The sequence below is a fragment of the Acinonyx jubatus genome, chromosome B4 (assembly GCF_027475565.1).
Source record: "Acinonyx jubatus isolate Ajub_Pintada_27869175 chromosome B4, VMU_Ajub_asm_v1.0, whole genome shotgun sequence".
In the NCBI taxonomy this organism is placed as follows: domain Eukaryota; kingdom Metazoa; phylum Chordata; class Mammalia; order Carnivora; family Felidae; genus Acinonyx; species Acinonyx jubatus.
In genome coordinates this window covers 34970882-34993575 of record NC_069387.1, presented here as the reverse complement: position 1 = coordinate 34993575, position 22694 = coordinate 34970882, and the positions used below count along the sequence as shown (strand labels likewise).

Sequence of the window (22694 nt, the reverse complement as noted above, 5' to 3'; positions counted from 1 at the left end):
TAAGGATACAACTTTGGCTTAGGTCATGATCTCACAGTTTGTGGGTTCGAGCCCCACATCAGGCTCTGTGCTGAGAGCTCAGAGTCTGGAGCCTGCTTCAGATTCTGTGTCTCCCTTTCTTTCTGCCCCTCCCCTGCTCATGCACTCTCTCTCTCTCTCTCTCTCTCTCTCTCAAAAATAAATAAACATTAAAAAAATTAAAACAAAAAGGAGAGAGAGAGAGTCCTATGTTGTCCACTCATTATTCAGCAGATCTTTTCTTGAGCATCTGTTGTGTGCTGGGTATTAAGGCCACTTCTTTTTTCAGTGTTTTCCTTTTTAAAAAAAATGCTTCCTACTGGGACCCTAAATTTAGGAAACTAGTGACTGCCTGTCCTGTACCTTTTTCTCCATAGATCTCTGCTGTATGTAGTATTGTTGGAAATTGCAAATTTCTAACAGTTTGTGGTTAATTAGCTGAGTACAGTTCCTGGCAGGTAGCAGGCACTTGGTGGATAGACCAACAGTTGTTCTTATGTGTACTCCTCTCCTGTCTCTCATCCACAAAGTAGACTAACTCTTGACCTGCTCATGTCCCAAGATCACCCCTTAGCTTGGGCAGAACAGGGAAACTAGGGAGGGCCTGCTGCAGCCCACCTGACCCCCCACTATTTACACCTTTGCTACCAGGAATCTAATTATTTGAGATTCAGCACTTTGAGTTTTGAAGACTATTTGGAATTTAAGGAAAGTACAAATGCTTCTGAGAGGAAAAAGACTATGAACCATGATCATGATAATTTCCACCCTGGAGTTTCTACACTCTGATGTCTCATCAAGGGCATAATGGTGGCCAGAGAGTTCTTTTTAATATTTCAAAACACCTAATGGAAACTTCCCATTTATTCAAGATAAGGCTATAAAAAGTAACTAAAATGTCAAGGTTCTCTGCTCTCGCTGAGAGTATCTACTGACTTGGCAGTGTAGCTCTGGTTATTCCTTGCTGGTTAGGTGCTATGGTTGGTAGCTATCTATCTTTGATAAATTTAAGAGTGGAAGGGGAGATAATAATTACCAACACAGTTTATTTGGTTAACAGAATCTTGCCAAAGGCAGTGTCCATGTGGGGAAGTAGGAAAGGGGTCGTAGGGAGTGGAGCAGGTGAGGGCCCTGCACACTGTCTCACTCATTCCCAGGAATTTGTAGGCAACTGGGCCGAGGGCAGAAGGCAGAGGAGGGGTATGAAGATCAGCTTCTGCTACCCGTTTTATCACTTTTCAGAGGGCTGGCCCAAGGGGCCAGTGTTGCTGTGAAAGGCGCCCAGCCCAGTGTGTCAACCCTCCCTGCAATTCAGACCTTATCACACAGCCTCATGGCAGCAGGGATAAATGCTCCAACAAGGCAAATGAATCCAGAGAGAATAGGAGCCTCAAACCACGAAAAATGATGGAGACTACGGCCTACTTTCTTGCCTTGTAAAAGTCACTTACATTTTTCTGGGGTACCAAACTGCTCTGTGTGGGGAACAGAACTGTGAATGGAGATGTGTGAACCCTGTTGGGCAAACACAGGGTGCTGTGGTCTCCAGTGGTTCTAGCTTTTGAGCCCAGACCAGAGAAAGTGAAACTGGTGACTGTATAGAAAACTTGGACCAACCAAGTTAGTCCATTTACCTCTTTGGTGACTCAGGGGGTGGAAATGGTTTGGGGGGTTTTGTTTTGTTTTGGAGGAGTGATATTTGGAAGCAGAAACTCTAGAGAAAGACATCCTGACCTTCTGGGGCACTTAAACCTACCACCACAGACCTTGGTAGTTAGTTGTTTTCTGTTTGTTTTGGTATTTTCTATTTTTGTATTTCCAACCAGATTGTAAGGTTGCTGGCATCCATTTATTTACCAGTAAGTCTCAATTTTCTAATCTTTAAAATGAGCATAATGATGCCTATTTTGTAGGTTTGCTGTATTAGGGGTTCACTGCTCAGTTTTGGTTTCACATCCTTTTCCCCTTCCTGTACTCTCTCAGAAAGGATCTCATGTCCAAAGAACAGTCCTCTCCAAGTGAGGGAGATGGCTGCTTTCTTAAAGAGCTTGGCAAACATCTGAGAACTGTTCCCTCCTGTTTAAAGACCCCTTGTTTCCTTGCACTGAGCCCAGCCCAGACCATGAGCCCATTTGTTCAGCTGGGATGAAGATGCTGATTTTACTGCCACAGAGAGACAAGTCCCACCCAGTTTTGCTTTTTACATGGAATGCATGACAAAGCTGGAGGAAATGAACAGGAAAGTTCACAGAGGGTTGTGGTCCATACTTTCTTATTCACAAAACAAAAGAATAAAAGAAGCAGCAGGACATGCCTTTGAGGTACATTAACCCTGTCCATGGGCTGTCCCTTGGTGTAACCAGTTAGAATAGCTACTCCTCCAACAGGGAGACCTAGAAATGGGATGGAAAGAGGGATGAAAGTGCCCTCAATTAATAGTAGAGGAGTAAACAAGAGGACTGAGGGAAGAAGTTGCTTCCCTAACAGGGAGGATATAGCCCCGGGCACACAGCCTAGCCCATGGGAGGGCCTTCCCAAAGGGTAATTGTTACTATTAGTGATGGCTTTGCTATACTGAGTTGATGTCCATGCTGTAACCACAGAGCTCTGCTGAGATGAAATTCCCTTAGTGTGCTTTTGTGGACCCCTTTACTGAGAATGGCCCACAGAAGCACACTGAGGAGGAAATTTCATCTCAGCAGAGCTCTGTGGTTATAGCATGGACGTCAACTCAGTGTGGCAAAGCCATCACTAATAATAACCCTAATAATGTTAATAATGGCCCTCTTGGTCACCCTCATTAAAACTAGAATAATTTCTGTCCCTCATTTGCCCATGTGTCTGGAAAACCAATGGATATGCCTTCCCTATTTAAAATATGACTATTGAAATTTGTGTGCTTTAAAATTTACGGTGAATTTCCTCATATGTCACTTGCACCTCATAACAGCCTTATCAAGCATAGACGGTATGAGTGTAAAGATAAGGAAGCTGGTGTCGAAATGGCTTGAGCACCATGCCAAGTTACTACAGTGAGTAAATCACCAAGGCAGGACAGAAGTCTTTGGACTACACATCCCATGCTCCTTTTTGTAATCCACAATGCTTCTTCTGCCTCCTGTCTGTAACCTGGTAACAAGACTGGTCACTTTTCTTGATGAGAGGCATCATGTGTAGACCCTTCTGTTTTCTAGAGGAGGAAAATGGCTTTCAGCTTGTGGTGAAGGTTCTCAGAAAAATAGGAACCAAATATGTCTTCAAGCCCAGTACAGGTGCCAGAAGAGTTTGGCAAGTGAGTTTACCGCTGCTGAGTCAGGCCCTGGTCCCCTTCTCCCGGGATTTGGATCAATGTTGCAATGACTCTGGCAGCTCTGTGCATTTCCCTTGGCCTCTAAGGCATTCCAGTGATGATGATGGCTTGTCAGGGTCATGGGCCCAGTACAAAGCAAGGCTATTTGTGGCTTATCGAAAACATAACTGGAGCCACCTGCATGTGAGTCTGGCTGCTTGGCCTCTGGGGCCTGCAACTCAGCTGAAATAAAATGTTCATATATCACTCTGTATAGTACGTATCAAAAGTCATATCTTTTTCTTTAAGTTTGCAAGTAATTGGAAAATCAAGTTGTCAACTCCCCTGCCATGTTGGACGACACTACTCAGTTTCTTATTCCATCCTCTGGGCCTGGAACATCCCTCTTCTCTCTTTGTTTCTGTAAATCCTGCTTGCCTGCAAGACCCTACTTTCTCCATGGAGTCTCCTTGCCAGAATGCCTGTGATCTGGTTGTTTGTTGCTCAAGCTGATGCTTTATTAAATATCCCCTTGCAGTGTTTCATGATTGCTTTATGCACAGTTATTCTGGCTGGATTCTTTGGAGCCAGACACTGGATCTGCCTTATCTTTCCCCTTTCTGTAAGTGCCTGGGTGTGCTGAGCACAAGTGAATGCTGACAGATTCATCTGATGAAAAAGTGGAGATCTGGGAATCTGGAGATGTGGTTTTGTTATCCAGGATGAATCCCTTCACCTCTCTGGTTGCAGTCTTTATCTGTAAAATGAGAGTTGAACTGGATGATCTGTAGAGTTTATGCCAAATCCAAAATTCTAGGAGTACTTATAGATTAATCATAGAGATTCTCATTGCTTTTACCTGTCTGTATGCATTCTCCATATTGCAACCTGTTAAGCTGTCTTTGTCTTATCACCTGCACCTATGATTTGGCTGCATGTAGCTTAAAAGGAATATTATCTTCCCATCTCAGAGACAAGTTACAGAGGAGAATGAGGGAATAGTGAGTAGTTTTAGAAGCAGATATCTTTCAGTCCTGGGTTCAAATCACAGTCCTGTCATTTACTAGTGTGATCTTAATCAAGTTACCTTATTAAATACTAGTTTTCTCATCAGAAGTATAGAGTTGATAATATTGGTATCATAGGGTGATTGAAGAATAAGTGAGATAAAGCATGTGTGGTGTATACACAATGTAAGTGCTCAATAAATAGTGGTGGCAATAATAATTGTAATTGGGAAGCAAAAGAGTGTGTCTTCTTATCCATCGGTGAGCATTTTCTGATTTGTAAACTATTGGTTGTATTTTAAGACAATGCGTTTATCATTTTAATAAGCAGCGTAATGATTTGAAGAAAATCATTTTGGTTTTAATAAGAACACTAACAGTACTAATTATGCACATGATAGCATTTTAACAGAGCTCCATAATTTATGGAATTGGGAGAGACTTACAAAAACATGGGTTGACTCTCTGGAGTCTCAGATTTCTGGTGAGTGATTCAAACGGGCTACTTTTGCTTCCTGCCAGTGCAAATAAATCAAGTGTAAACCTTTACTTTTTAACCAAATTGTGGAAAATGGAACAGGTTTAATGATAAGGAACTGTCTTAATGGGGCACTGTATTCTTGAGGTGATTGGCTAAGGAGAGACTCTCCGATTTATCCCTGAACTACCAAAAGTAACAGACCTGCTCTCCAATTTGCTGCCCCCCCAACCCAGCTGCTCTGGATTTAAGTAAATGAAGTTTCTCAAGTCTTAAAGTTGGAAGGTATCTCAGTGATCTAAGCAATGAGGCCTTAAAAAGACTTTGGGTGTAAATCAAAAATTTCTAACTGCCTTGCTCTGAGATGTCAGGAAGGTCACTTATCGACTTTGGATACCTTAATCTTACCAACTACAAAAATGGTATGATGCATGATGAACATAACCTGACTTTAGAGAGTGTTAGTGAGGAAATAACGTGTTAGATGATCTTTTTCTGCCTAAATGAAAAAAAAATGTATATTGAGTATTACCTTTCAAGTAACTTGGACAAAGTCCAGGGATTGTGTGTGTGTGTGTGTGTGTGTGTGCGCCTGAAGTTCAAGTATTTGTAAAGGTTTCCAGCACACAGTATCTTTAAGAAACAGAGAAAAGAGTTTTATCAAAATAATGCTTTTCATCAGTGGCAGGTGAGCAAGATTTAGGACTTTCAGATCTCCCATGTCTTATCTTGACAATTTATGTTTTAACTGAGTTTCAACATTGGCTCTCAGGGTCAGAAACAATTCCAGAAGATAAAGGAGAACGAGGAAGCCAATTTTTAATAAATGTTCAGAGAGTAAAAAGAAATAATCAAAATGGTATACATTGCAGAGGGCACATGGTCTATGAAGAAATAGCTTTGGGTAAAACAGAACAGGACGAAGCTTCAAAGTGTCTTCTGCCTGTTAGTCCCATTAGTGTTCTAGTGATTTCTCAGAGATTGATTATCTCTGGGGAACTGTGTTACATCAACCCTCAAACTGTTTTTCCAAACCTATTAGGCCCAGCAAACATTCTGCACTGTTGGGATAATGGGCTTTTGTGCCATATTTACCCATATTCCTTCAGCTTGTTTCCCATCCTCCCCAGACCCAGTCAGGGGCAGAAAGATGCCTCCATTCCTAGTAGTTTGTGGGATTCCCACTCATAACCCTTTGAGTGGGCAAAAGAAACTCAGAATGGAGAGGCAGCATCTACCCAGGTTATCTTTAGGTTGGCTAGCCAATTCTTCAAGTGGCTTTTGATGTTTATTTAGATTTTCATGGGGAGATACACTGTCCCCATTCAAAATGGCCCTTTTTATTAGAAATATATAGAATATATTAGAAGTATATAGTATATATTAGAAGTACATACTTAAGGAGCATCAAAAGTGAGGGGAAAAATAGCATCTCTTGAAGTCTCTTTCTTTGTCTAGTTTGGCGGGCAAAGGAGTTTGCCAATTGCTAACTTTATAAATAACCTCACAGTTTCAGTTTTGTCATATGTAAAATGGCAATAATAATAATGCATCCTTCATAGGGGAGTTAGGAGAATTAAATGGGTTAGTTATTTGGTAAATGCTTAGCACTGTGCCTGCCTGACATCATAGAAGGCATGCAATAAAAGTTAGCTAAAGTTATGTTAATTTTCAAATGGTAAGAATTAATAGGCATATTGTAAATTGATATTAAGAAGGAATAAGATGCATATTTGGGAAAAGTGGGGGTCCAGGAGAGTAGCTAACAGCATTTTGAATGTGGGAATATGCAGGATGTGAGCACATCTTTGTACTTAAGGTCTACATCCTCCTTGCCACAGAAACTACTTACATCAGACATAGCAAGAGAAAAAGGATAGTGTGAGCATAGTACAAAGGGGCTACCCATAAGTCTATGATACTCAACCTTTTAATATCATCCTCAGTCACTTCATTCATTGATCCCAATTTATCACCCAACTTGTGCTATACATTGATGTTATAGATAAAAACAATCCACTCTTTACCCTTAAGAAAGCTGAGGGAGGAGATGAGCAAGTAACCAGACAATTAGACAAGTTCTTGAATGATCAGGAAGAATGAGGTGTACTGGGAAGGCTTCTTGGAGGAGTTGATAACTGAGATTAGATGAGTAAGAGTTATTTAGCAATAGGATAAGAGATTTTCAGGTAGAGGTTCCTGTATGTGCAGAGGCATGGATGACAGAGCACTGTGTATGCTATATCCTGTCTGCTAATTTCAACATCTCAGTCATCTCGTGGCTCTTCTCCATTGATTGCCTTTTCTCTTAAGTAAGGAATTTTGGATTATGTGTCTAGCAATTTTGGATTATTTTCTGGACATTGTCAGTGATACATTGTAGAGCCTATGGATTCTATTCCTCTCAAGAATGTTAATTTTTTTATTTTAGCAGGTATTGAATATTTTTTAAATTTACATCCAAATTAGTTAGCATATAGTGCAACAATGATTTCAGGAGTAGATTCCTTAATGCCCCTTACCCATTTAGCCCATCCCCCCTCCCACAACCCCTCCAGTAACCCTCTGTTTGTTCTCCATATTTAAGAGTCTCTTATGTTTTGTCCCCCTCCCTGTTTTTCTATTATTTTTGCTTCCCTTCCCTTATGTTCATCTGTTCTGTGTCTTAAAGTGCTCATATGAGTGAAGTCATATGATATTTGTCTTTCTCTGACTGGCTAATTTCGCTTAGCATAATACCATCTAGTTCTGTACATGTAGTTGCAAATGGCAAGATTTCATTCTCTTTGATTGCTGAGTAATACTCCATTGAATACATACACCACATCTTATTTATCCATTCATCCATCGATGGACATTTGGGCTCTTTCCATACTTTGGCTATTGTTAATAGTGCTGCTATATACACTGGGGTGCACGTGCCCCTTTGAAACAGCATACCTGTATCCCTTGGATAAATACCCAGTAGTGCAATTGCTGAGTCATAGGGTAGTTCTATTTTTAATTTTTTGAGGAACCTTCATACTGTTTTCCAGAGTGGCTGCACCAATTTGCATTCCCACCAGCAGTGCAAAAGAGACCCTCTTTCTCTGCATCCTCGTTAACATCTGTTGTTGCCGGAGTTGTTAATGGTAGCCATTCTGAAAGGTGTGAGGTGGAATCTCATTGTGGTTTTGATTTGTATTTACCTGATGATGAGTGAGTGATGTTGAGCATCTTTTCATGTGTCAGTTGGCCCTCTGGATGTCTTCTTTGCAGAAGTGTCTATTCATGTCTTTTGCCCATGTCTTCACTGGATTATTTGTTTTTTGGGTGTTGAGTTTGATAAGTTCTTTATAGATTTTGGATACTAAGACTTTATCTGATATATCATTTGCATTTGTCATCTTCTCCCATTATGTCGGTTGCCTTTTAGTTTTGCTGATTGTTTCCTTTGCCGTGCAGAAGTTTTTGTTTTGATGAGGTCCCAATAGTTCATTTTTGCTTTTGTTTCCCTTGCCTCTGGAGATGTGTTGAGTAAAAAGTTGCTGTAGCCAAGATCAAAGAGGTTTTTTCCTGCTTTCTCCTCTAGGATTTTGATGGCTTCCTGTCTTACATTTAGGTCTTTTATCCATTTTGAGTTTATTTTTGTGTATGGTGTAAGAAAGTGGTCCAGGTTCATTCTTCTGCACGATGCTGTCGTTTTCCCAGCACCACTTGCCAAAAAAACTGTCTTTATTCCATTAGTTATTCTTTCCTACTTTGTCAAAGATTAGTTGGCCATACATTTGTGGGTCCATTTCTGGGTTCTCTATTCTGTTCCATTGATCTGAGTGTCTGTTTTTGTGCCAGTACCATACTGTCTTGATGATTACAGCTTTGTAATATGGCTTGAAGTCTGGGATTGTGATGCCTCCTGCTTTGGTTTTCTTTTTCAAGACTGCTTTGGCTATTTGGGGTCTTTTATGATTCCATACAAGTTTTAGGATTGTTTGTTCTAGCTCTGTGAAGAATGCTGGTGTTATTTTGATAGGGATCACCTTGAATATATAGATTGTTTTGGACAGTATTGACATTTTAACAATTTAGCAGATATTGAATTTGACTGAACTCAAACATCAAACTCCACTTTCTCTGTAGTGGGCAGAAACTTAAATCTCTGATCAGTTCTATTAAACTTAGCTGGGTTGTTTAGAATCTGTCCCATGCATGTATAGCTTAAGAGTCAGCTAGAGATTTGGATGGAATTTATATATAGAATTTAGAGTTCCATTCTGAGGCTCTCTCCTTTTTGGTATTTCTTCTCTCATTTTTCAGCTGCCTCAACTCCATCTTCTGATTCTGCAGGTATCTATCTAGTTTGTAGCCACTTCACAGGGTGCTTATTGGGGCCGCCTCTCAAGCAAAAAGTTGCAAAGACCAGAAAACTTGTCCAGGGCTCCCTTTACCCAGTTTCTGCCTGCTTTTGGTTGCCCTCTAGTGCACACAAATAGTTATTTTTGATATTTTATTAGATAATAGTTATGCAGAAAGGATTGGTCCAATATAAGCTACTTAACATATTGGAAGCAAAACATTCACATGGATATTTCAAGAACTTCAAGCTGTTCAGTATGGTTGGAAGGGAGTGTGTGTGTGTGTGTGTGTGTGTGTGTGTGTGTGTGTGTATGTATTGTAGGGGACTGGAAGGATATATAGCTTGGAGAAAGGCAGAGGCCAGGTCATCAAGAGCCTTGTGTGTAACACTCAGGAATTTGAGCTTTAGCCTGAAGGATGTGATGAAGAGCTTTAATTAGAAGAGTAAAATGATCAGAATTGTGTCTCAGGAACATGGCTTGACATCTGTTTGAAGGATGAGCCAGAAGAGGTAGGAAGATAGTTAGGAGGCTAATGGGTAAAACAGAGTTCAGTTTTCTCCTTTGCAAGATGAGGGGTTGAGCTAGCTGATCATTAATGTCTTTTAGCTTTAATATTATGATTTTCCCACTAATGTCCTTATTTGGCCTTCCTGGAGCTGGGGTTCCTATAAGGCTGTGTTTTGCAGAGCACTATACACAGTCCTATGATCCCAGACTTTAGATGATGCCAACAGAGAAAAATATACTTGGTGGTGTTCTTTGGTTTATGAATACATTAAGGCAATGGGGTCACAAAGCAACACACACAAATGTACCATAGGTGGTTAACAACCTTTGAATTTCTCTGTCTCTCTCTTACCTCCTGCATCACAACAGGCATTTGGTTATTCCATGTTATCTTAAATGGCCTACTATTAATCTGAATTTGACTTTTTAAGTTCTCAAAGAGAAGGAAATGGGCCTATTAGTAACCCTGGGACATATTGCAGTTGGGGTGCCCAGATTGGGAACAGTGGGAATATACCCTATCATAGTTTTCTGAGAGCCTCCGGAAATGCTGATAGCAGTATGATGGACGTACTGGATTTTATCCTTTCCTGGTTCTGGCCTAATAGGAAAGTGAGGCTTCCCTGAGCCTCAGAATGTTCTGCATCTTCTAAAGCCTCTTGGAGAGCAAAGAGCTCTTTTGTGTCAGATTGTGATGGCATGCTGAAAAGCAACATCAGCCCTTGCTCAGGAGGGCAGTCCAGAGTCCAGTAGGCTACCTTCATCATGACACAGTTTTATGTGCTTTGCCTTAGTAGGAGCTCAGGCCTTTTAGTTCTTAAAGCTGGCTGAGTATACTATCCTTGGTAAATCAATCCTACATTCAGTACAAGAAACACCAGGCTTTAGGAGTTATAGAGGCAACAATGTAATTCTTGGATGGTGTTTCTTACATGAAACTGTAAACAAGGCTTTCTTCTTAGGATTTCAAGACCTGGTACAGAGATTCGTGAATTACCTTCCTGACTTTTTACTTTGAGGAATGCCATTTTAGTCAGAGTTGACTAAATGATAAAATCATTTAGAGCCTATATGGCTCTAAAATTTTTCTATGATCTGTTTCCAGCCTGGAGTGTATGAGTGTATTAGCTCACTTATTTACTAGGCACCTGGGGTTGACCTGGGGAAATTCTAGTGATTAAGATGCAGTCCTTGTTCTCAGAGAGACCCTAGGCTAAGTATCTGACATGGCCCCTCCTTGACTGCTTGGCTTTCTACTCTGCAAACTGAGCTTATGAACATGGTGTGCCTTTCCATGGTGGTTCTCTCTTTTCTATCACACTGTGGCCACTGAATTGGATTTGGTGAAAATATCAGGAAGTGAAATAATGTGCTTGTGGCATAGATGTTCAAATTTGGCCACACATGACATTTTGCCAACTTCTATTATATCTATTATGGTATAATCTGGCCAGTGTTTGGATTTGAGGGTGCTGTGGGGCTCACTCCAAGTTCATCTCCTATTTCTCTGCCTCTGTGCCTAAGTTTCTGCCATTGGTGTAACTCATCACATTATCATGGGCTATCCCATGGGTTATCATGGATGAAGGCATATTCTACTGGAAGAAGTTGATTGGGGAAGCACTTGACTTATTTATGATGTTCCATCTGAGATCTGTGGATGGCAGCAGTGGGAGGTGGGGATGAGTTTCAGGGGTTGAGAGAAAGTGAGTCAAAAGAGCGTGGAATAGGCAGAAATAGGAATTCTCCCCTGTTGCAGTTTTGGCAGGTTCTCGGCATATATATAATTTTTTTTTTAACTTTTATCTCAAGCATATAATAGATGATCAGACAATGAAATCTCAGGCTCAGCCTTGGCTGGCAGTTAGATCTGTGAATCTCAGCCCCTATTTAAGTCTAGTCAGGACTGAGTCATTACAGGGTGCCTTGCATATTCACATAGTGGGATTTTTGCTCAGTCTCATTCATTTTAATATGGCTTCAGCATAACCAGGTCTATGAGGAATGAGGTATCCTTCCCAATATGGGGATAAGCCCTCTGCTCTGAGGTACCTGCTGATTTAGATCAGACCCTGTTTTTAGAGGGAAAAGTCTATTTTAGAATAGGAGGGACAGAGGAGCTCAGCCATGACCTAAGGGAAGAGAGGGACTGAGCTATCCTACCCCTTCATGTATGGTTGACTCAGCCAAGTTTGACTGCAAGAATGGGTCTTGGCCCAGGATGGAGAGTATCCATTAATGAGGCAAGTGGCTTCAAGAAGATCAAAATAATTAGTCAGTTTTCACTGCTGCAGTGAGTCACCATCTTGAAGACATTATGTTCCAACTTAAGAGTTAGGAAGCTGAGGTAGAAGATGCCTAGTTCCTCCTCCCCAGGGAATGCCAAGTGTGTCTGAGGGCTGGTGGAGAACGGATGAGGATCCAGTTCTTTTCTGCTGCCTGCGCTTTTGCTTCCTTCTTGCCTTCAGTGGGAAGGAATGTGAGAGGGACAGTGCATTCGAGTCTGAGGTGAGTTGGAACGGACTCATTAGGGGCAGATGAGTGGTCTAGCAGAAAGCAATGTATCTAACACTGCTACCCAGGACCCTGGGGACTAGAGAGATCTCACCAGGCCTGCAGGGGTTCCTGAGTGGCATATTGGTAGGCCTGGCTTTCCAAACCTCACTGTTTGAGAGGGATAAATATTCCCCTTGGAGGCAGGGAGAAGGGCTGATGGTGTCTGCATCTGGAATTCTCCATCTGTGTGACTCATGCAGCCCGTAGAATGCCCTGTAGCAGGGAGAGACAGCTCGCACCCTGTGGTTACTTTACAGTACATGGCTTTCCAAGTACTGGGTTGGATTACTGAGAAGTCTTTTCCCTGGGGCATCCCCATATAGGTGAGGTGGATGTCAGTCTGGAAAGCTGATTCACATATTCTCTAAAAGGCAGGCAGGAGCAGCATGACCTGTCAGGGTAATAAGTTCTATAGCTGTGTGGCCAGAGCTAGAAGTGTGTCCACAGAACAGAAATTCCTTTGGAACTGAGCAGGATGTCTCCCTTAGAGACTGAACCCTTGATCTTTATTTTCAAGAGTCCCCCACTGCAGCTGACTTGCAAATGAGAGGCTGAGACAAGAGACGGCTAGGCTTAGGGCATAACATCACCTCTGTAGGAAGGAGGAGTCAAAGTGTACATTCCCCTCCCATCACAGAGTGATGGGCACCCTGCACAGAAAGTCTGTCAAGAAGAGTCTAGTAGGAGAACTCAGACAGATGGGGCTCTGTTAGGTTCTGCCACTTTCTGGATAAGTGACCTTCGGGACACCACTTAAACTCTTTGAACTGTCTTTCTACCCCTCCCTCTGTCCCTCCTTTCCTTTTGAGTGCCTACTAGGGGTTATAAGTGCTCAAAATGCAGTGGGAAGTAATATAACAAGGCTGATGCTCTATAAGAGAGTGACAGAAATGAGGTAAACAACTAAATAAGTAAGACTATTTTAAATCCTGGTAAGTGCTTTGAAAAAAAAAAGTAATGGGGTGGATGGTGCAGTGGAGGGGGGTGTGGCTACTTCTGGGGGGTAGCATGGAAGGCCTCCCTAAGGTAATGCTCTTTGGGCCTTTTATTAATAGGCCTGAGAGAAAGGCCATTAAAAAAAGAAGGAACAGGAAACGCAGTGGCCCTGAGATGGGAAGGCCCGTAGGCAGATGGCCATGATGCCCTAAGTGGGCACAGAGCCTGGTCTCTGAATCCCAATGTGAAGGAAAGCTTATCTGGAATTACTGTGAGCAAGAAATAAACTTAAATTGTGTTGAGCCACCTACATGTTGGTGTGTATTATAGCAATTAGTGCCACCCTAATGAATACAGTATAAACCATTGCATCTAGTGGTGCAGAGGGCCTGAAGCAAATGTGGAACTTGAACACAGAAAGGAAAGCCAATTATCACCTCAGCAACAGGAGGGTGTTCACCTCTCTCTCCTTGTAGTCTGAGCCAGAGGCTCTGTCTTGCTGTAATGTCAGTTCAAAAGGCAGCATTTCCAGACTGTTGTCACGTCACCGGGAGCCCTTGGTCCTCTAATTAAGCAGTAATGTGCTTGTCCAATAAATACCATATGGTTGCAATGAATCAAGACCAAATTATCATAGCTTTAAAAATTAATATTATTAATGTTGATAATAAAATCTTACAATTTTATGTCATGTTTTTCTTCTGAAGAGCTCAATATGCAAGTATTAAAATATATGTCCAAATATCATACCAACTGTGCCTTAGGAAGAGGTGAAGACCCACAGAAAAGTTGGAAAGATGACTTCATACTTTAAAATAAGGCTCACTTCTTTCACCTATCTCTGACCCCATAAAGATAGCTAATCTTTTCTAGCAATAAACCAGAATTGTGTGATAGAATTAGGAAAATGGGATTATCTTCATGTCACGGTAAGGAGATGAAGCACAAATAAGGGGCTGGAGTGAATTAGATACTACAAAATGTCAAGATGGGAGAAACTAGAGTAGACTTGCCCTCATGAACCTGGACTATTGAGAGAGGATATGGGGTGGGGTCAGGGAGCATGGGAAGGAGAACTGGCCAGCTTTGGCCAGTGCCTTACTGGCCTGGAAGTGGCAGGTGACTGCAGAATTGATGAGGAGCCAAGGGAGGGATTTATCAGGAAGCACTGAGTTCTGAATGGTGGGCATACTTGAGGACAGGAGACTAGCCTCCATCTAAGAGGGAGAACAGGGCTTACCCTAAGGGAGGTTAAATGATGGATTGATAATGTGTCCAGGGAGTTCTCTTACTTATGAGTGACAAAAGTTTAAGAGTTTCTGTGTTTGGCTCTAACCCAGATCCATTTCTTCACTGAACTCAGAGATGCCATGGGATAACCCAGGGGAGTTGGGGGAAAGTAGGCATTTACATCTGAGGGGGTAGTTAAGAAAGAGTTATGAGCCACAGGATTCAAACAAGTTGCTAAGGACACCATGGAGACCATTACTTGGTCAGTTCTCCATTTCTAGGAAGGCCCATAACCATAAACCAAAATTCATTAGTCTCTTATTCAACAGGAATTAATTAATTGGCTATATGTGCTTCTCCTACCCTGGAGGAGCTTATAATTAAGATGATCATACAATGTATTAGCCAAACAAAGACACATTTGAGAAAGAAAGGGGACACTATTAATAATTATATGGGGACAGCAGGCACACACAAAGGTGGCTCAGGAAAACTGGGATATATGGAGACCCGACTTCTGAGATATCACTCCATTCACACCGAGGTACAGTGAGATGCATGCTCCATGAGCAGTGCATGTTTCCACCCATGTCCTCATCTTCTGCCAAGAATGGGACTCCTTTCCTGCCTGCCTGAGCCCATTCTTCTTACTGTCAAGACTCAGCTGAAGCCCTCCCCCCACCCCCCACCACTCTAGCCACTGACTAGGTTTGTGACTTTGGACAAATTACTTAACCAGTACTCAAATTCTGTCAGTAAAATGGGGATAACAAGAATACCTGTTTTGCAGGGTTGTGGTGAAGATGAATGAGTTAATATAGATTTACACTAGAATGCTGCCTGACATAAAGTAAGCACCACATACATACTGGTTACTATTATGATTGGCTTTGTGACAGCGGATAACTTACCCAATGTCTCTGCACTTTAGTTTCCTCATCTGGGAAACAGGGACAGGAATACCTACCTTTTATGGACTTGGAATTCAATAAAATATAGCCCCCCTCTTCCTTAGAATAAGCAGCAGACATTGTCCACAGATTTATTGCATAATATATTTAGATGTGGTTAAAGAACATTTACTGAATGGACAGGGGGGTTGCCCAAGAGGAAGGAAGCAAATAGGGAGAGGGATGTGTGGCCTTCATGGAAAGGGTAGGCAGGAACCCAGATAAGCGGATTGCTAATCTTCTTAGCACCCCCAGGCAAGAAAGAAGACTCTAGAAGTCACGAGATGGGCTGGCCTTTTTCTCAGGATAAAAACCAGAGGAGCTTTCTTTAAACTAGAGAGGCAAGGCACGTAGCTACATCCAAAGTCAGAAAATGACCAGCTTTTTTTGCTTCTAGTATTTGACCTCCATTCAGAACTGATGGGAGGCACAGAACTATTCTAAGTACTTTGAATTATTATTTATTTACTTCATTAAATTCATCTATAAAACAGCAACTTATATTTTTTAGAAATGGCTTTATCATGGAAAATTTCAAACATAATCAGAGACTTGTACAATCATTTCCCATGTATCCATCTCTCAGCTTCAGCTCCATAGTTATCAACACCTGTCAAGTTAGTTTTCTTGTTTCCCTCAAGACATTTTATCTCAGATATTTGAAAGCAAATTCATCATCATATATACAGATGGTCCTTGACTTATGATGATTTGACTTGTAATTTTTCGACTTTACAATGGTACAGTAGTAGAATCAGTAGAAACCATACATCAAACTTTGAATTTGGATCTTTTCCCAGGCTAGCAATATGCAGTACTATACTCTCCCATGATGCCTGGTGGTGGCCATGAGCCACAGCTCCCAGTCAGCCCTGTGATCACAGGGCCAGTAACTGATACATTTACAACCATTCTATACCCATGAAAACATGCTGTTTTTCACTTTCAGTACAGTGTTCAATATATTACATGATATATTCATTATTTTATTTTAAAATAGGCTTTGCATTAGATAATTTTGCCCAACCATAGGCTAGCGGACATGTTCTGAGCAAGGTGGGCTAGGCTAAGCTATGATGTTTGATAGGTTAGGTATAGCAAATACATTTTCAACTTATGATATTTTCAGCATACAGGTTTATTAGGACATAACCCCATCATAAGTTGAGGAAGATCTGTAATTTCCTCTAAATACTTCAGTGTGTATCTTCTACAGATAAAGACTTAAAAAACCCCAAATATCTGAATCACCCCAGACAACAATAACACCAACAAAACTCAGTAAATCCTTAATAACATCTGATACTCAGTTCATATTTAAATTTTCCTTATTATCTAAAAAAAAAAAAAAAACCTTTTCCCATTTGGTTTGAATCAAGATCCTAATAAGGTCCACACATTACATTGACTTGTATGTCCTAAATCTCTTTTTGTTAACGATTGCCCCCTCTCCTCTTTTGAATGTCATTTGTTTGTTGAAGAAACTGGGTCAGCTGTCCTGCAGAATGTCCCACATTTTGATTTGGCTGACTACTTCCTCATTTTGTCATTTAATTTGTTCCTTTACCCTCCTATTTCTTGTAACCTAGAAGCTAGATTCACGCTCCATTTGTTTTGGAGGGAAGGTCAAGGGTATTCTTGTTGGGGCTATGCACTTCCTGTTGTAGTACATCAGCGTCACTTGTAGTGATTCTAGGACTTTTGAGGGGGCTCAGGAATTGATTGTCAGACTGTTCTCTCTATTACGGAGCTCCCCATCAACTTTTCACATTGTGATTTTAGCATCCAGTGATGACCGTTGCCCATACCTGTTATTCACTAGGACTTGTAAAATGTTCATTTTTTATTCCATCACTCCTTTGCACTTACTAGCTGGAAGTCTTTTATAAAGAACTACACTCCCTCATCATTTATTTGGTTTTCCTGAAATACAGTTTGATAGAAAAAGCAGGATAAGTGCTTTCCTATCATTTGTCAACTTTTGGAATAATGAGTTGGTGCCCTAGCAAAGAAGGATAGATCTTTCATGAATTAATTAATTAAACAACTATTTATTGAGTTGCTGTTGTATGTTAAGCATTGTTATAACTCCTGATGTGAACAATTTTTTGTTCATCAGTGAACAAAACGGACACAACTCTGCTTTCTTGGAACTTACATTCTGGTGGGAGAAGACAAATAATAACCAAACCAGTAAGTTGATATATTGTGTTAGGTGATGACAAGGGATATGGAGAAAAATAAAGCAGGGCAGGGGTATAGGGAGTGCTGGAGGGAGTGGGAGTTGGGTTTGCAATTTTAAATAAGGTCAGGAAGGCTCATGAGAAGGTGACATTTAAACAAAAACCTGAAGAGGGTGAAAGCATGAGCCATATACATTGTCGGAGAGGAGCATTCCAGGCAGAGGGTCTTAAGGTGGGGACCGTGCCTACAGTATTTGAGGAATAACAAAGAGGCCAGTGTGGCTGGTGTGAGTGAATGAAGGGGAAGTCAGTAAGAGATGAGGTCAGAAAGGTGGGAGAGAGGGCTGACCAAGTAGGGCCTAGTAGACATTGGATTTCCCTTTGAATGAACTAAGCAGCCACTGAAGGGTTTTGAGCAGAGGCATATGATGTGACTCCTGATGGAGTAGTCAGGTAAGGGTGGAACCGAGTTTAGATTTAAAAGTAGAAAGCTTCTTTTCTTGCCAGCTAGTACTGGCAAGGTGGACAGAAGGTGTTTCATCTGTTTGGAGGGGAATTCTGCATCTGGTTAGTAGTTGGACTATAGGAAATACTGTCTCTTAATCTATCCTTTTAAGTTCCTAGGTTTAACATTTTCCTTGGCACTGTTGAGCACTTCATAACATAAAATTCCAGGGCAGAAACCTTCCTCTTTCACCCTCCACACAGAATGACTATATGTCCATCATCCCAGAGAAATCGAATTCCATCTTACTCTAAAATTATGATACAGGGGAAAATGCCACCACTTGACCCATCTCCTTTTGTTCTTGGTTACAAGTCTGTCAGCACATTTTCACCATCTCTAAAGAATTGGTGTTGGCTAACCAGTGGGGATTCCTGGTGATTCTAGAGGTAGGTCAGTGTTTGTGGCGGCAGAGACCATCCATCTGTCCAGGGGTTACCACTTTAAGCATGGTGAGGGGCACACTTTTCCTTCCAGAGTTTCCCAGTCAGCTTGGAGCACACCTTTTCATCCATGCCGCCTTCTCAGCATCCAGAGAGCCTTTTTGTGGATGAGCATCTGTCTTTGCCTGTAACTCCTGCCTGTCATAGGCTGTTAGGAATTTATGGGTGCTTAGCAACCAGGAGAGGATACAATACAAGCAGCCTGAATACAATACAAGCTATGCCTGTCAAGTAGCTGTTCCCTCTCTCATCTTCTGCTCTGGGTTTGTATGTGAAATAAAAGAAGAGACAGAGACACTCAATGTCAACTTAAACAGTGGCTTTTTTTTAATTAAAAAAATTTTAAATGGAATCTAGTTCAAGCACACCTTGCCTCAAAGAAAGCTTGCAAGCATCCCTTCTCATCATTCTGTGTCATCATTCCAGGTGGTTCTCTGTAACCTTCTGAGGTTTTTTCCCCACAGGCCTACTTCTTGGTAGGTACACCAAGGGAAGCAAGGGGGTGGGAGGAGGCCAGGCCTCTCCACAATGCAAGGTTCTTCTCAAGCTGCAGGTTCTGAAGAGGATAAAGAAGGACATAATGAGGGGAGAAAATTTTCCAAAGAAGGGACATAACTTAGAATGGTCTCTGTGCCTCTTATTGAAAGGAAAATTGCTGGCTAGGGGAGTGGCAAAATATTTCAAATGAATGACCATCCTTGGTAGTGGCCAATACACAGCAATGTGACAGGACAGGAAATGGAGCTCTCAGGCCAGGAGGCTTCAAGAGGAGCCAGGGGCTTGTGGGAAGGGAGGGGAATGCTACAGAGCTTGCTGTCTGCAAGGGGTCATACACTGTTAGCTGCAATTCTTAAAAATACCTGTAGGAGGCATGAACCTTCTTTTTTGCACAGATGAACCTAACTCAGAATTGCTGCTGCATGTGAGGTTATGTGCTGCAGACAGTCCAAGTCTACATAAGGCTTGACAAAGGATCTAAGTGATTGCCTTGTAGTGTCAAGGCATCCGTGTCTGAAGAGCTGGATGCTAAGACCTAGAGTTTGGCCCCCTTCCAAGGTTGTCATAAAAGGCTCCTGGAAAATGCCCTTCTTTCCTGACTCCTGGGCAGACTCTGCCACTTTCTTCATGACCTGGTTCCCACCATGGAGTTTTTGGGGCTGTGTGAGTACGAGAGTTTTGGACCTATGGGTGTGTTCTTTTTTTTTTTCAGATGAATTGCACATCCCCTGAGAGGAAAACAAAAAGGTAGAAGTAAGGGGAGTCTTTTTGTGGTGAGAACAACATAATGCTTATTTAATTCATTAAACAAGCATTAAAACGAATGTTTGAAAACTTGAAATCCAAAGTCTTTTTTTATAATCTGAGTGTCCTCTTGTATCTCCAGTTGTTCATGGTCTTTACAGGCATGGGGGCACAGCACAGAAGTTAGAGGGTGATGTATTGCCAAAGATGAAGCATTCCCTGGGCCTACCGATGATGGTAGGTTTTAGTGAATTCATGGTTTTGGCCAGATTTTTGACCCAGTGAGCTGTCTGATGAAGGGAAAGTACACAAACTTATTAGTGAAGTCAGCACCTTGGACCCATAGACTCTTTAAGGTTAGCAGGACCTCTGAGGTCATCTAGCCCATTGCCCCATTGAATGCTTGATTAGTAATTGATGCAAAAACTCCAGGTTCTGCATTCCAAAGGTTGACCCAGGCCCATATTATTGGTTTAGAATATTATCATAATTAATGGAATGCTGCTAGAATATTGGCTTCAGACCTGAATTCACAAATTGGAAGAGATTCAGCAGTAAAAATATCCAGAGGAAGCAACAGACATTAGTAAAGTTAGAAAGTAGACACAGTGAGAAAAGAGTAAGTTCAGTAGGTTCGAAGGAACAAAGTTTCAGAATAATGATCACAAATAAGTATTCAGTAGTTAAATAAAAATACCCTTGGCCCACACTTACTTGATGTGAACCTTCTTTCAGGAGGAGTTCTTGCCTTCCTGCCTTTGGTTTCTTCACCCTCTGAACCACTGGACACACAATTACTGGAGTCATCTGCTGAGAGTCTTCTTCCTCTGCATTTGTTCTCTCCAAGAATGAAACTTTCATGGGTTCTCTTTGTCTAATTGGAGAAAATTAGAGCTTTTTACACTTGCCTTTCAAGGCTCCACCCTTCTTTCTCCACCCTTTGATATAAGCTTTTGTTTGGGGCAGGTGGGTTCACCCACTGCCTCCTGAGCAGGCCTTACTCTGAGTCTTTGCTCATGCTTGTTAGAATGGGGAGCATATCTTATAGTTCCTGTAACTTCCATTATTACCTACCGTGAGGTTGAGTACATAGTAGATGTATGAATGAATAAATGAAGCCTACATTCTACATAAGCAAACATACAGGTATGAGCACACACCCATATGTCTGTCTGCATGCACAGAAACACCCCCTACTCCTAAGCACAGATGGAGATAGCCCCTAGCACCCCTCTTTTCTGGCACCTGGCAAAGGGCGAGGGGCCTAGAGAAGTATAAACATCAACCAGAGGGGACAGCAGTAAGATACAGAAGCTCCAGTTCTTGTTTCTCTCTGGAGCCAGCATCTGCTAGGAAGCCCAGCAGGTCTGAGTACTGGCAAGCCTGGCATAGAGCCCTTCTCCTTTCAGAGGAAGCAAAATGTCCTGGCAGGATGAGTCAGTGGGAGAATGGAACCAGAGAGTGAGTCACTTTGGGAGGAGAGGCTAAAGGATCTTCTCTGCTCAAAGATATTTTAGTCTTGGTAGGTTTTTCCCATTTCTCTTGTTTAGATATAAGTTTGGGACATGTGATTGCGGTGGGTAAGTTCTCAGATGTAATACAGAAAACTTCCCCTTGACTGTCTGGAGTGCTGCGTACTGGAACACTTTTGCAGTAAAGTAAGAGGTTAAGAGGGCTGGCTTTGGAGCCAGGCAAGCTGGGTCCTAATCACAGCACATCCCAGAAGCAACTAGGGACCTTGAGTGGGTGCTTGAGTCCCTTGAAGCCTACTTTTTATCATTTTTTAAAATAAGGGTTTTTGCGAGTGTCAAATGAGATCACGTATTCACTTATTCCACAAGTATTTGGCTGTCTAATGTGTGTCTGGCACATTGCTGGGTGCAGAGTACATGGAAGTGAATGCTGCAGATTTGGACCCTGCCCTCTGTGGTCCAAGACACTTGCTGGGAGAGCCACCATGAGGAGAGCCATTTGTGTAGTACCTGTAGACAGGAAGTTCTCAGCCAAGACAGTGATTACAACGATCATTACTATTTCTTCAGTTTCCTCTAAACCAGCTCATATTTTTGCATCTCAGTTTCTTCTATAAAATGTGGAGCTGAATTAAAATAATCTCAAAGGGGAATACCCCCAGCCTCTAGCCTTAAGTTGAAGTTTTGGAGCTCATGCTTGTTATTTGGAGAGTCTGTAAAATACAAATGAGAGGCAGCTGGAGGGAGCAGCATCTAGGCCTTTAGTGTGGGATGGAATTAAGATCAACATGATCACAATAGACTGGTATGGTCACAATGGACTGGTATGGTGACCTGAAGCAAACAGGAAGACATTGGAGTCTGATATTTAGGCTCCCAAACTCAATTGTTCAAAGACATAGTGAAGGAGAGCAGACTTGAGAATAGAGCACATGAAAACAGTCCAGGTATTTCATCTTAAATGATGGGGGCTGCTAAAACTATAGTGCAATCCCAAGCTGCATTTGTAGGTGGGGAGTGCTTAGTGTTTAGGCTAGGGGAAGAAAAAGAAGACCAATAATAGCTCAGACTTTGGAGTTATTGTAGGCCAAGAGACCTACATATATGATATTATTTAATTATAGCTTGTTGAATCCCCACAGTAACCCCACAGAGTCAACAATACTATTGTTATTATCACTTTATAGATGGGAACACTGAAACCTAAGTAATGGATTAAAAGGGATACTGCTCATGGCCCATAATGAATAGCTGTAGGACCAGGCAAGAATATGTATTTTCAGGGGGTCATGTAGAGAGGGAGTGAACTGACTGCGGGTTACTTGTTAGTGTAGAACTCCAACAGTGGGTGGATGCTGTGGGTTCAGTCAAGAGCTGTTTAGAAATAGAACATGTCAAGAGGTTGTGAGTTCTCCATCCTTAAAAGCATTCATGCAGAGGCTGGAGGACAGTCAGTGATGATGGAGAGGGAGTTTTGGCACTGGAAGGGACTGGCCAGATGACATGTGAATTTCTGTCTGTGGAAAAGTAATGATGAGGGA

General features: G+C 41.8%; 1 protein-coding gene and 2 long non-coding RNA genes across 52 annotated transcripts in view; 2 read left to right on the top strand and 1 right to left on the bottom strand.

Annotated features, from left to right (window-relative positions):
• Positions 1–22694, top strand: part of CACNA1C (calcium voltage-gated channel subunit alpha1 C) — a 749041-nt gene that overhangs the window by 198566 nt on the left and 527781 nt on the right. The window lies entirely within an intron of this gene.
• LOC128316328 (uncharacterized) overlaps positions 330–22694 on the top strand; it is a 41695-nt gene continuing 19330 nt past the window's right edge. The window contains exon 1 of the long non-coding RNA XR_008300034.1: positions 330–22100. This is a non-coding gene — a long non-coding RNA (uncharacterized LOC128316328). The remainder of the gene's footprint in view (positions 22101–22694) is intronic.
• Positions 18727–21916, bottom strand: LOC106965415 (uncharacterized). The gene is made up of 3 exons (XR_008300029.1): positions 21664–21916; positions 20396–20555; positions 18727–18995 (listed from the first exon to the last, which is right to left on the bottom strand). It is a non-coding gene; the product is annotated as an uncharacterized LOC106965415 (long non-coding RNA).